Below are 15880 nucleotides of genomic sequence, written 5' to 3'. Positions count from 1 at the left end.
TCTTGCTCTGAAAGAGAAGTTATCAGATGTAGGATCTTTGGTTGCTCTGTTGTGCCAATATTAACTGACTTTGTTGGTTCGATTAAAATTGATGACCTTTCTTGATAAGGTAAAGTGTCAAATCTCCCATCTTTCAGCACCTCAAGGAGGTTTTCACCGTTAGATGCGTCCTTTCTTTTCACTCTTTTGTGATCTAATGTTGCCAAAATATGGTTTTCAGCATTAGACCTGATATTGTTTTCTTGATTTTCCTTTTTGCGACTGGGAGATTTGGCACCCACTTAACTGGAAGATGCGTTGCTGAAATTCCTAGTAACAGTTGTTGCGAGTTCAATTGCATTAAAATTTACAGATATGGCATGTCACTAGGAAAGGTATCAATGTTAGTATGTCTATCATTTTCCCAATCAATAAGTTCAGGGTGGAGTAGAGGTAAGGGATCTTCAGGATAAGATATTTCGAGGGTATTTAGGGTCATGATTGAGCTATCAAAGTTTTCGATATATAGGTCTATGTCTAGAAGAATACTCTCATCAAAATGATCTTGCACAAGGAGTTCCTGATCATCCTTGATTAAGTCCAAGTCAGCCAAATGTGATTCTAGTTCAAATGAGCTAGTCCCTAACGTTTGTCCTGCATACGTGTGAACTACATTGACTCATACATCTTCTTCAAAGCATTTTTCTTTAGCTGATTCTTCAGAATGATAGGAATCCCATTCCCATTCATTAAAATCTATCTCACTTGCATCTTGCAATCTACAAATTTTTTCATATAGCATTTGATTTGTTTCTTCTATTTTTGTTGTTGTATCTTTTCTTCTTTCATATTCCACTTCTTCTGGACTGAGACTGAGTTGTGTCAACTTGGCTATCATCTCTCCTTGACTTGTATTAGCTTATTTCTTATTTTGATCGAGAGTTAATGCTTCTTGGGAGGTATCATTGGTTTGTTTCTCCTGTTGATTAGGATTTTGCATCTTTTTCCATTTCATGTTTGCTTGTGCTTGTTGCTTGGCAGCTGCTTCTTCCCTTTCAATTGCAAGTTGTTCTTGTTTGTTTTCACATTCCTCTTGTTGCTAGCTAGAGGATGTATTCTCTGGTAGAGTAACTTGTTCATACCTTAAGCCTGTTTTGTCTATAGCCTATTGAGTATGAGGTTGGATAGGTTCTAAGATACCTTCTTGTCATTTTCCTATAGAACCTGTTCCAGTGTATCCCATGTTTTGAAGAATGTTAAATCCTTTTCCATACTTTTTAGTGGGCATTTGGACATTGTTGATCTTTTGTTGAACTTCTTCATCTTTGTATAGCCACTATAACACATCTTTGTCTTATGTTTCCTCTAATAAGGTTCCAGCACTAAGAAATGCTCCATCAAATATTGGGAGATGTTTTTCAATTGGTTGTTGTTTACAATTTGATGGTTTTCCATAGGATTTAGGAGAAAGGGGTAGTTGCGATATTGAATATTCTCCGTTCCCTCGATCTCTTAGCTGCATTTGTTTCTCCATAATTAAGAAAATTGAAGCAAATGATTTTTCTTTGTTTTGTGTGTTTGAAGATGTTGCCTTCCTATTATGAGGAACAATAAATTCTTGAACTGGTTCTAGATTACTACAATATTGAAATGGATTGGAATCTGCTGAGATCGTGATTTCAAGTCCATTGTAGGGAAATTTTAGGCACTGATGATATGTTGACAGAATAGCTTGTATGTCATGTATCCAGGGTCTTCCCAGGAGTATGTTTTATGATAATTCTAAGTCTAGAACTTGGCATTTTGTGTCTTTTTGCAAAGGTCCAACTCTGATAGGTAATATCACAATTCCTTTAAAGGAACATTCTTCTTCATCATTGGCTTTGATGGTGATCTTTTTCCGGGAATCAACAACATCTTCTAAATAATTTAGAGCATGGAGAAGACTCAATTAACAAATGTTTAAGCCAGCTCCTCCATCTATTAGGACACGTTTAACTCGTATCTTATGAATGAGAACTTCGATATGAAAGGTAGAATTATGGGGAAGTTGCAAGGACATGTCATCTTCTTTGGTGAATGATAAGCAATGAGGGGTTGTGAGGTGTCCCACCATGGTTTGGAATTGATCTATATGAAGACATTTGGAGACTATTGTATCTACTAATTCTCTTTCTATAATTTCTTTATGTGTAGGTGAAAGTTTTAAAAGTTCTAAAATGGATATTTGTGTGAGCGTTTTCTGCAATTGATCCACTAGGTTGTATTGTTTTGTAGTGGATGACATGTTTGTTGTAGGACCCAAAAAAACCACTTTGGATTTGCTTCATGTGATAGCGTGAGAGGATTCATGATGTTGTTTCTCTTTGACCATGATCACATTTACCACTTTGTCATATGTATGATCATAGTTTACCTTTGCTTTACCTTTATCATGATGCATTGTTGATAATTCACCCTTCTCATAGTTAGGAAGTGGAGTTTTGAAAGTCGTATGAGATTCATTTTTCTTATGTCCATCCACAGTTATTAATCCAGTATCAATCAAGTCTTGGATGACATGTTTCAACTTTTGACAACTATCAGTGTGATGTCCTTTATTTAAATGGAAATCACAATATTGGTTGTCGTTCCACCAAGGGGGTTTTGTTTGAGGTTCATAGTTTCTTGCTTCTGGTAAAGTAATTAATTTTTTTGTGAGAAGTGTCTTTAATGTGGATCCAAGTGGTTCACCAATGTTTGTAAATTTTCTTCGAAATAAATTTTTGATAGTTTTTCTTTGGTGATTTTTATTTTTCTGAACCATTGCTAGATAAATTAAAAACTGATTGTTTTGGTTTTACATTGTTATTATATACTATTCCATCATTGACGATATTATGATTTCTATTCCAAAACTTTGGCTTATCATTGTTGTTGTTGTTAGTGTAGTCACATAAATCTGTCCACTTAATTAAAATGAATATTTAGTATTTATTTGATTATTTAACCATCAATCAATAATTAATTAAATTAATATATTTAATTAATTCATCTTAACCCTCTTCTCCTATTAATTAAATAAATTATTCAATTTATTTGATTTAATTCACTTAACCAAATTTAGATCATTAATTAAATAAATAAATCATATTTATTTAATTAAATCTTCTCTCACATTTAAATAAATTAATATTTATTTAAATTCCCCCAAAATCCCACCTCTCGCATTTAAATAAATTAACATTTATTTAAATCACCTTTATCCTCCACCCACTTGTATTTTCCTACAAATGCAAGTTGCACAACTATTTTAAATAAATCATTTATTTAAATCACTTTTATCCTCCACCCACTTGCATTTTCCTACAAATGCAAGTTGCACAACTATTTTAAATAAATTATTTATTTAAAATCCTATTTATCCTCACCCACTTGAAACCTTTAATGGTTTCCCTTAAAGTCTTCAAACTTAATGGCTTCCTTCTAGAGTATTCTGAAAACCTTTAATGGTTTCCCTTAAAGTCTTCAAAACTTAATGGCTTTAAAGTCTTCAAACTTGTTGGCTTCCTTCTATAGTCTTCTTAAGCCTTTAATGGTTTCCCTTAAAGTCTTCAAACTTAATGACTTCCCTTAAAGTCTTTTTAAGACTTTGATTGCTTCCCTTAAAGTCTTCAAGCCTTTAATGGTTTCCCTCAAAGTCTTCAAGCATTTTAATGCTTTATCTTCCTTTTTCTCATTTAAATAAATTAATATTTATTTGAATATTTATCCAAATGCAAATTACACCATTTAATTGAAATAAATGATTTTATTTTAATTGAAAATACCAAAATTTCTCCCACTTGCATTTTCCTACAAAATCCACTTGCATGCCTAAACCCCTTCTAGATTCTTCTAAACCCTTCCTAATTAACCTAATCCATCCCCTAAATATTGCCACATTCCTAAGAAAATTGGAGTCACTTCTCAAAGACTCCAAAGTCTTTGAAAAGCAATTAAGGATTTGTGTGTTCAACAAATTAACCTCTAAAGTCTTCCAAACCACTTATGGCTCTTACATGACCATTAATGGTTAATTCCACTTGCACCCATGGTTAAGGACTTTGACCCCTAACTTAACCCTCATGTAACCCATGTGTCTCTTCAAAGCATTTATTTCTTTGACTAGGGTAACCATCATGTCCCCTCAAGCATTTAATGCTCCTTATCTCTCCTCTCAAGCCTCCTCATGGTAACACTTGTCAACATGGGATTGGGTTGAAAGTTTCACATGGATTGAATATCTTTCAATCCTAACCCTTGTTAAGATTACTCAATCTTAACCCTTCATTTCCCCATTTCTTCTATAAATTGAACCCTTCTCCTCAAGCAAAAAAAGGGAAGCATTAGAGTATTGTTGTTATACTGGCATTAGCATAGAGCTTTCTCATAGCATCACTATCTACACTTGCATATCATTTTATTATCATATTCAACCATCTTGAATCTCCATATGGCATCCATGGCTAGTGCTAAAAGCTGAGAGCTACACTCATTTGGGACTTAGAGAGGAGAGGAACAAGGGAGGAGCAACTATGAGCATCTTGATTAGCTATTTTATTCTATGTTTATATGCTTTCTATTTCATGCTTAATATCTCTCTTGATATGTCTATTTAGGATAATCTTTTGTGTCTAACACTAATGTTTGTTTCTTGTGCTCTTGTGTGTGTTGCCATCGAACAAATTTTCTAATCCTTTTTGTAGAGCATCAGTTAGTGTTGTTAGGATGATGAACTCCTTCTTTGTATATCTTTATTTCATCTTTCTTTATCATGGCTTCCTCCATTCTGATTCTATTATCAATCATCTTTCCAAAACTTTGATGTCCTTGCATTTTTAGATGATAAATCATTTGATCATTTAGGTTGTCGATGAATATGTCCATTTTTTCATACTCTAGCACTGTATGAGGATATTGTGAAGCTAATCGTCTCCACCTCTGTAGAAACATCATGAAAGGTTCTCCACTCTTTTGTTTAGCATTACAGAGGTAAAGCATTTTTACTTCATCTTGTATGTTAAAAGAATATTGTGAAACAAACTTATCCACCAATTCTGAGAAGGATCTAATTCCAGGTGGAAGTTTGGAGAACCATTCCATAGCTAGTCCAATTAACCTTTTTGAAAATAATCTCATTAGGTAGGTATCCTCATGTGCAAACTCCATACTCATTGTGCAAAATTATCGGATATGATCTTGGGGATCAGTGCTTCCATCATATTTTTTGTATCTAGGATTTTCACAACCTATAGGAAATAGTATCATTTTCATATTTTTGTCAAATGGATAAGGATAGATTTCTTGAAGTGAGTATCTTCTAACATTTCCTCTATACGTATCTTGAATTTGTGTTTGCAAGGTTTTTTTTTTTTGCGTAAGAGTTGTGATAGGATTTTCAACATGATTCATTCTTACATAACCATGAGTGTGTGTTCTAGGAGGATCTTGATCTCTTCTTGTATCATCTCTACCCCTCCTTGTGTCCTCATTAGATTTGACATGGTTGAGAATTTCTACGTCATCTTTCTTAGGAATGAAAATTGTTTCCTCATTATTTCTTGTGTTATCAGGAATTGATGTGTGGTTATTTTTTAGACCAAAAATATCTTGATATTGGTCTTTATTAGGGGAAGAATCACCTCTCTTTTTTGCCAATTTTCTTACGACAAAATCTTGGGGGAGTGTAGCACCAAATTTTGCTAACAATAGGAAATATATTTTTTTTTCTCCCTCCAATATTTTCTCCATAAATTTATCGAATTGAGGGTCTTTTTTGATGTCTCTAACTTGTTGTTCTTTTATTTCTTCTTCAACTTTTATTTCATTTTCGTGTTCCATTTTTCTATGTTCTTCAGTTATTTAAAATATTTTGATTTCTATTTCTACGATCTTTTGTCTTTACACTCTAGTTAAAATGGGCATACATGCGTGTAGGATATCATGCAAGGATTCTATTATCTAAAAGTTATTTTGATATATTATCAAATGTCAATGTAGATACGATAGAATGATAGGATATGAAAACATAATTCAAGTGTTTAAAAGTTTTCAAGTTTTTCAATCTTCAGTTTTGGAGTGCAATGATGATGATTTTGATAAAACCAAGTCCAATAGGAATGATATATCCTACGATGTGGGAAAGGGTTATCCTGACCAACTGTTGTAGTTTCATGATAGAGGATGATAGATTGTGATGAGAAACTATGTTTGAGTGATCAGTTTATCAAGGGTTGATAATGCACTTTGAGATGATTAGATCTTGAACCTGTTGAAGGTGAATACTTGAAAATATTGAGGTGCTTAGTTTTAGAATCCGATTTGATAGATGATAACTTGACCAAGCAAAGCAATAATACAATATAAGCACCAAATGATAGATATTCAAGTGTTTATGCTCACTGAAATTGACCAAGCAAATATGACTGATCTGAAAAAGACATGCAAGAAGACAACTCTAGACCAATAGAGAGATCAATTCGTATGACAGTTTACATAGCTTCAGACGACAATTTAGACCAGCAAATACGATAAACTAGGAATCTCACATGACAAAACACAAACTTGTACGATCTTTCTCAAACAACCATACAACAAAAGATAATATAAAATACTCTGCAAAGATGATCTCGTACAACAATTCCTATTGAACAATACGATTAACTAGAGGCCTCATACGACAATTCTTATTGAGCCATATGATAAATAAGATGCCTCGTATGACAAAACGCAACTCGAACGACTTAGGATAGAACAAAGACAAAATGTTATTTGGATAAATTTTTTATATTTCCAATTTTAGATGTTTGATCTTCTCGTTTCAGGGATGAACTCACAGCAAACACATGATATGATAAGTGATTTCAAGCACAACATGCTATATCCTAAGGAAGTTGGCTAAGAGAGGAAACCTTTTCTTGCAGACTTAGGTACAAATCCAATACCTAATTAGAATATGGCCACTGAGTCTCACGCAATGGATTCTCAACGCCATATTATCTGACTCCAAATGCTAATGGAGGCACGATATGGCAAGTATCTTGGGAGAGTTACTATCTCTCTTGCACAAAGATTATCCCCCTTTCAGAGGTGAATCGGGTAGTTTCTATCTTAGGTTTCTTAGTAAGGATTTCCGTTTGAAATTACCCCTTGCATTCATGAAGCATGATTGAGGCCTATAGCCCAACATGGTAATGAAACAAGAAGTAGTCACACAAGCGTGATTGAGAGTGTGAGGCACTACTAAATGCATGATATAAGAGATCTCAAAAGAGAAAACTCAAATAATCCCATCCTCCGAGACTTTAATCCTGAGAGGCCTATTTTTTAGAGTGAGTTGGAAAGATTAGGTCTACCTATACTCACTTGGGTCATTCTTATAGGGTGATTACTTTTTCCCACTGTGACAAGCCCACTGAAGGTAATCAGATCACAAACATAGAAGTGGTTCAAGGGTCGGGATTTCTGATTGTCCAAGAAGACAAGAGCATACTCTCCTACCTTTTAGACAACTTCTCAAACATAGAAAACAAGATGTTTATTTAATATTAAAGCAAAATAAGTGTGCCTAGAAAATTTAAAGAAGACACAAAGTTTGGTTGAGTTCTTCTAGGCAACCTACAAAACAAATATGTTAGTAGTCACTTTGTTTTGATGAAACAAACTTTGATAAGCGTAATCTTCGACAATCATCCTACAAAAACCAATTAGATTGTTGAAAAGTTCACAAACAGACCAGGGTTAGCATTAGTAATAATCAAATTGAGGCATGAAAACCCTAAAATGCAATCTGTTTTGAAAACACAGAAGAAAAATTTCATATGACAATTCTCACCTGATCGTACGACAATTATCGCCAGCTTGTATGAGAGAACAAAGAAGATCATACAAGACAGAAAGGGAACTCATACGAAATTCTAAATCAGACCCAGCCATAAACCCGTGAGATTGAAAATTTGGTGATGTTAAGAGGCCAAAAATGAGATTTTGAGCCCCATGGTGGGCTCCAAAATGTCATGCATGTGAAGTAGGGTACCTGTAGCTGCAACACAAATAATAAATAGATCATTACAAGCATGGTTAGAAAATTAAAATCAAATGAAAGATAAACCATGATAAAGCGACCTATCACCTTCTAAGAGATGCGATTATGGATTTTCTCTCAGATCTGGATAAGCAATCCTAGTGACTTGACTACATCTAGATGCAGGATTTAAAATGATGATGATATGCAGACTAGATGAGATTGATTATGACAGATGGCTCAATAATTATGCTAGAAAATGATTGATTAAGCTACATGATTCAACAATTATGCTAGAAAATGATTGAATTAAACTAGATCTAAGATGCAATTGCCTATAACAACAATGCTCGAATGATATTCTAAAATGGATATTCCTATAATAATAATGCCTAAATTGATATGAGATGGGATACTTTGTGCTATATTTGAAATATTTCCAAGGCCAGGGATGATGTGCCATGAAACAACGATCAAGATTGAATCTGAAGATATCAAGGGTGAAATTGGAGGAGGTTGGAGGAAGAGACACTTGTCATCTTCGTGTTGACAAGTATCAAGGAGACTTTCTAATGAGAGGGAAAGTTTCCAAGGGAGGAGACATGTGGCCAAAGTGCCATGTGTCTCAAGGGGAGAACCTCCAACCCATAGGAGATTAGGATAAGAAAGTTAGGATGTGTAAGATAGGATAGGGTTAGTTAAACCCAAGGTTAGGTGGAATGGTTGAGGTTAGGGGGATGGTTAGGTTAGGTGGTTAAAAGTTAGGAGGCAAGTGGGCGATTTTAATTTTAAAATTCAAACAATAAGAAAAGACTAATTAATTTTTGACAACTCATAAATTGATTTGTTTTAATTAATTAGGAGATTAGAAGAAATGAATTTAATGAGGAGAGGATTAATTAATTTGGATTAATTAATCAAAGGGAACTATTGAGATGAACCTACTAGATAAATCCTTAGATTTATTAATAAGTAGATGAATGGGATAATTTAATCAAATTGTTAATGAATTCAATCAAATTGGGAAGGGTGATTAATTAAATATTTGATTATTCAATTAATTATCTTTAGACTATTTTTAGGTGTATACAGTGACCATTTAGAGGTGACATGTAGTGCACCTCCCTAATTCATCTTGCCTTTTTCTACATCAACGGATTATATCAATATAGCTTAATCTACTTTATGGTGATTTGATGGTATCATACTATGTACTAACCCTATTTTGTGATTATATTGGATTTGATGATGACTATCATAGTTCTTGGTTGTCGTGATTGTCTTCTACTCTGTTGTGATAGAGACAATGTCATACCACTTATTAAGGAGCATGATATAACATTGTGATTCCCCTTCACTTGTATGCCTTTTTAATGATATATACTATTGTATATCCATTGGTGGTGAAAGGTTTGCAGGTAGTAGATGTCGAGTCTACCTAGCTTCATAGGTCTAAGCATGTCTTCATCCCAATGGCAAGATGATTGGAGGTGATATGAAATCCCATTCTACACTCTAGATTTAAGCTGGTACCTTGTGAATCTTGGTTTGTGGTTAGAATTGTCTTGCGGTATTTATGTTACCCTATTTTTCGTTGTCATGAGATACAATGATTATTAGTTAATTAATTATTAATTAATTAAATTAGCTCATATTATAAATTAATGGATGACATTAGGATTTGATATTAATGTGTGATTATTATTATCTGAGACCTATTATTCATTAATGTTTATTATACGGATTTATATTTTATTGACGTCTTTTATTATTATTGTGCAATGGTTTAATATTTATTTAAATATTTATTATTTGAAATTTTGATTATTTGATTTATTATTTATTCGTTTATTTATTTATTTTGGTTTAATTTATTTATTTACTTTATTATTTATTTATTTATTTATTTGTTATTATTTATTTACTTACCCCTTGTTATGATTGTCCCTCTTGGGAGTTGTGATTGTGAACGTATTATTATTTAATTATTTGCTTATTTATTTATACTATTTTGTAGTTTAAAATTTATTGGGTATTTATATTACTACCCATTTGATTATTTAATTATTGGGCTATTGTTTTTTGTTTTTTGTTTTATAAAAGTGGGCAAGCCACTAAACTATATTTTATTAATTTTGAATTTTGATACAACAAATTCAAAGGGCATACCGACAGGAAAGAACTTGCAAGAAAACCTCCGGTTGTGGCCCAAAAATGCAAAAAAGTAAAACCCAATAATCCCAATTACATATCTGGTTGTGATCACCCTCCCATTACATAACTTTCAAAGATATACATATAATTGTCCATACAACCATCAAAAAAATGAGAGAGAACCACCTCAGCCCATGAGATATGATCTGTAGAAGAGGATCGTAGCATCAAGGCTTTCCAGGATCACCAAAAATTCGAGCATATCAATAGATCAAAAAACCTGCATGAAAAAGATATCAACCAATACATACCTGCAAAAAGTAGTTAAATCTGAAACCAAGAACTTGAGCTCTCAACAGGAGGCTCTCTATCCATGCTTGAAGAAGGGATAAATTGCAACAGAAATTCCAGCCATGGAGGAGCTGAAGCCAAAAAACCAAAAGAGAGTAGAGAATGTAAACCCATAAGCACAACCAATGCTTTATCCACAAACTGTGAAGGAACCCAATCTAGCAAGATTTCAAATGATTTCAAAGTATCCCCCAATCTGTCACATAATAAACCCATTCTCAACTCAAACAATAATTCCCCACACCTCCCATTAGCCAACAAGTCAGAACGAGGAAGAAAGCTCCCATAATAAAAAGAGCCCAGCTCAAAATGATAATTATCCAATGCAAACCTAACAAGATCCCAGCAACAAATCGAGGGAGGAATGAACATATTAACCAAGAGTTGGAATAAACCCTTATCAAGAAAAATTTCATGGCAAACAATAAGGAATCAAGACAAATCTCAGAGCCAAAAAAAGAACCAGACTGCAACCAGAGAGTTCCCACCAACCTACAAACCTCAAAATCCACTTGAGGAGTAAGCAGATGAAACACCTTTCCAAGCATCTCAGAATTAATACCCAAAACCTCATTTTTCTCCTCAAGCTGGCACTCAACAATGACCCTGTATCTTGAAAGAGCAATAACACTTGACATATAAAAAACCCCAGTAAGACCGATACAAAGTTCTACTACTGGAATGAGAAATGATATCGGCTTTTAAAGACAACCGCCACCAAAAACATGAGCAGGACAAATCACTCCACTTCATAATTACAAGTGAAGGTGTTTAAGCCAGATTAAAGCTCATGCAAGATATATCATAAATGAGGTACTTCGCACAATGGTGACGGCAGTCTTTCATATCCCATCAAATGCCACATAACAAACTGCTTACCCAACCATGATCGCAACACAAAAATCCGTGATCGAATGCAATCAAAGCACATTCCCTACGTACAACACGAAACAATAAACACTTTAAAGAACTCGTGCGAGAGCAGAGCAAGTAAACAAGCCAAAACATAGTTGTTGACAGGGTGCCACCCTAAGACCATAAAGGATACCCACCCTTGCTGCCTATGCCAGATCATAACCATACTTTATAGCCAAAAAAAGAGATTCTTGCCTACAAAGCATCCTTACCACCTATACATATACAACAAACATGCTTACCTCTCAAGGAAGAAGGGCAGTAAAAAATTTATGATGTCCATATCTAGGAAGAAACCAAAGACTTATTGCAGATATTTAAGAGGGGAAGCCAAAATTTCTTCCATGCTTACATCTCGCAAATTGGCATTACCATCTATAGCTAAATTTGCAAAAAAATCCACAATTCTATTAATTTCTCTAAAGCAATGAGAGATCAAGAAAGAATCAAAAAATGCCAATTGTTGTAAAATTAAATCCAAAGTATATTGTAATTCCCAACAGTTAGATTTCTTCTTCATAACATATTGTATGGTCACCAACAAATCCCCTTCAATAACAAGATCCTTAATTCCCAAGGATATAGCCATATCTAAGCCGAAAGACAAGGCATTAAACTCTGCAAAATTATTAGTCTTATGTTCAATAGCATGACATCTAGCCTGGATGAAGTTAGCATGGTGATAAAAAATCAAAAATCACCATACCTACTCCTGCCAAACAAGGATTTCCATGAGAAGCACCATCAAAATTCAATTTAAAATGGCCATGAGGAGGAGGCTTCCATATGGCTGCAATTCTTCTAGTTAAAGCAACATTCTTTTTCAAAATAGATCCATGAGAAGGCAAGATAGATAGCAACTTCCAGAACCTAGACACCCTGCTATACCAGTGCGAGAATGAAGAAAGGTTTTCTAAGTTCTTGTGGATATACGACAAGACAACTTCCAAAATAGAAGATTCAATTTTTATTAAGATCTCCTCAAGAGAAGAGCTAGTTTTTTTAAAGATCCTAATATTTCTTTCTAGCCAAACATTCCAGATTAAAATAGAAGGAGAAACAATCCAAAGACAAACATAGAAAGATGAGGCAAATAGAAGAGGCCAGGCTCTAAAGTGAGATATGAGATCTTTCCCTATAACAAAAGTCAAATTCAACTTATCAAAAAGCCATTGCCAACATTGAAATGAAAAATCATAGTGAAGGAAAAGATGAGAGGAGGATTCCAAATTTTTATTGCATAACACACAAGGAAAAACATTAGTGATACCAAGTCTATCCAAGCACATGCCTTTAAGAACCCTGTCCTGAACTGCTACCCAACAAAAGCCCTAGCTTTCGGCAAACAAGATGAACACGAAAAAAGATTATATGGCCAAGAGGGTGAGTCTTTAACAAACACAAGAGAATTATATCCATCTTTAACCGTATATTTGCCCAAGATATTCCTTGTCCAAATGAGTTCATCTTCGGACTTAGATAGGATAATCATTCTTTCTCCCAAAACCTTTGCATAATGCATTTTCAGATCTTGATCAACATCCAAGAACTCAATGGACTACCACTTAGCCATCTTAAGATTTCCACTATGAATAACCTCAACGTAATCTTCCACAAAGACCCCCCAAAGGGAAGAAAGGTTAGATATCAAAGGGGACCAATCCCTTATATTTCGTAAAGGAGTATGACCATTCCATACCTCATCCCAAAATCTAACCTTCTTCCCATTATGAACAATCCAAGAAAGATGTGGTAATATGACATTCCTACATTTTCAAATAAAGTTCCACATTACTGAACTTTAAGATGAGTTTGAAATTTGAAAAATATACTCCCTAGGCCCATTATTCAAATACTTTGCAAACATAATTTATGCCCAAAAAGAATCAAAGTGCTCATACAACTTCTAGAGCAATTTAGCTCCCAGAGCCTGATTCTATTTTTCCAAGTTCCTAATACCTGTACCCCCCAGATCCTTAGGCAAACAGACTTTATCCCAAGCTATGAGAGGTAGTTTATTCCTTCCATCTTTATTACTACTCCAGAAAAAAGACCTAAGAGTGTCCTGTAATCTCACAATCACTAATTTAGGGGCTTTTAAAACTGACATAAGGTAAATAGGGACTGCATTCAACACAGATTTGATTAGAACAATTTTCCCTGCAAGGCTTAACCATTTGTGGCTCCAAGATAAAATCCTCTTTGAAATGACAGAAATAAGCTTATCCCAAAAGGTTAGTTTGTCTTATTTGATGAAGAATAGTATACCAAGATACTTATAATGAAGGATACTAGGTTCAAAACCCCGAAAGGACTACAATCTAAGTTTGAACTAACTGTGATGTATTAAGGAAGAATGACTTCTCAATATTGACTTTTTTCCTTGAAAAAGCCGCATACTTTTGAGTAATTCAATTTATAGTATTTGCCTCCCTCAAGGAAGCCTGACCAAAAAGAAGAGTATCATGTACAAATAAATGATATGAAATACAAATGGGAACCCCAGGGATCACAATCCCCTTCCAAATTCCTTTCAACTTTGCAGCCTTAATTGCCCAGCTAAAGGACTCAGCTAAAATTATAAACAGGAAAGGGAAAAAAGGATCCCCCTACCTCAGTCCTCTAGAGGAAGAGAGAAAACCACAAGGTGAACTATTGATTAAAACTAAGAATCTTGCAGAAGAAATACAAGCATTGATCCATTTGACCCAAGCATTGGAGAAACCTAACTTGAGAAGAACAAGACCTAAAGCCCCCCATTCAACCCTATCATAAGCCTTCATCATATCCAATTTGAGAATCATGGCCAGGAACCTCTAAATAGAGATAGAATGCAACACTTCATGAGCCACAGTAGCTCCCTTCGGTATTTCCCTATAGGGAAAAAAACCTCCTTGCTCTAAGGATATAATTTTGGGAAGAATTTTCTCCAAACGAAGGGAAATTGCCTTAGTAAGGATTTTATATAGAGTGTTGCATAAAGCAATAGGACAAAAATCAGCAAAGGTCTTAGTGACATCTTTTTTAGGGATAATAGCAATCAATGTAGTATTAAGTTCTTTTAAAATTGACCTATTTCTCCTAGCGTCTTCAAGATCCAAGAGGACATCTTTGCCCACAAAGTCCCAACACTTCTGAAAGAATAAAGGGGTAAACCCATCTAGCCCTGGGACCTTGTTGAGATTCATATAAAAAACTGCACATTTGACTTCTTCTAGAGAGAAAGGAGACATCAGCATCCTATTATCCTCAAGGGAAACTATGGAAGGAATATAAGAAATAAAATCATTCGAACAATAACCACCCTCCGAGGACAGTAATGCTTTAAAAAAGTTAACTGCCTCTAAGGCAATGTCCTCTGATTCAGTAAGCAAATTCCCATTCGGATCCTCTATACAAGATATCCTATTTTGGCTCCTTTTTAACTTGGTGGAAGAATGGAAGAATATTGTATTTCTATCCCCATGTGAAAGCCAAACCTCTCTAGATTTTTGCTCTAATATGTTTCCTCTCTAGCTAAGACTTCCTCTAGTTCTGATTTTAGAGATTTTAACTCATCAAACACATGTGGAACCATACCATGAACAAGTACATGCCTATTTAAGAATTCAATCATATCTTGAATTCTTTGTTTCTCATAAAGAATATTCTTGAAATGTGAATAATTCCACTCTCTAATGTTCAACTTCAAAAAGCTAAGCTTCTTGACAATCTGAAACATTCAAGACCCTGGACAGAAAGGGGCAGAGTCCCACCATTTCCTGAGGGGTAAGAAGGAGGAATCCTTGAACCACATGGGTTCAAATTTAAAAGAGGACTTAACACTAGGTTTGATCTCCAAAATATTTAATGAAATCGTAAAATGATCAGACCCTATCAGAGGTAAAATAGAGAAAAAACACTCAAAATCTGATTGTAACTATGATTCTGAAAGCAAGAAATGATCTAGCCTCTCTACTATTTGAGAAAAATCTCTTCTCATATTCGTCCAAGTAAAAACCCCATTTTGAGACTTACAATAAAAAAGATCCATTTGGGAAATAAAATTCCCAAAATCTACCATAGTTCTTTTAAATGGTAAAATACCTGCACTCTTCTCACTTGAGTCTATGATTGCATTAAAGCCTCCCCCAAATATGACTAGGGACCCCTACCTCAAAGGAGAAGCAATCCTTTTCAAATCACACAACAACTTGGATTTTGCCTGAATCGCAGAAGGAACATAAACATTGAATAACCAAACCTTAACCTTAGAAATCTTACTAACAATCAAAAACAACATCCAGTTTGCAGCTGAAGTTACTAACCGCACATCTAAATTGAAATTATTCCATAGTAATGCTAAGCCACCAGAAGCTCCATTGGCTGGGCAAGAAACAAAATTCCACCTTTTCCAAGATGAAAAAAGCACATCAACGGAAGCCTGTGATAATTTAG

Source organism: Cryptomeria japonica, chromosome 7 (assembly GCF_030272615.1).
Source record: "Cryptomeria japonica chromosome 7, Sugi_1.0, whole genome shotgun sequence".
Taxonomy (NCBI): Eukaryota; Viridiplantae; Streptophyta; class Pinopsida; order Cupressales; family Cupressaceae; genus Cryptomeria; species Cryptomeria japonica.
This window is presented reverse-complemented; position numbering follows the sequence as displayed.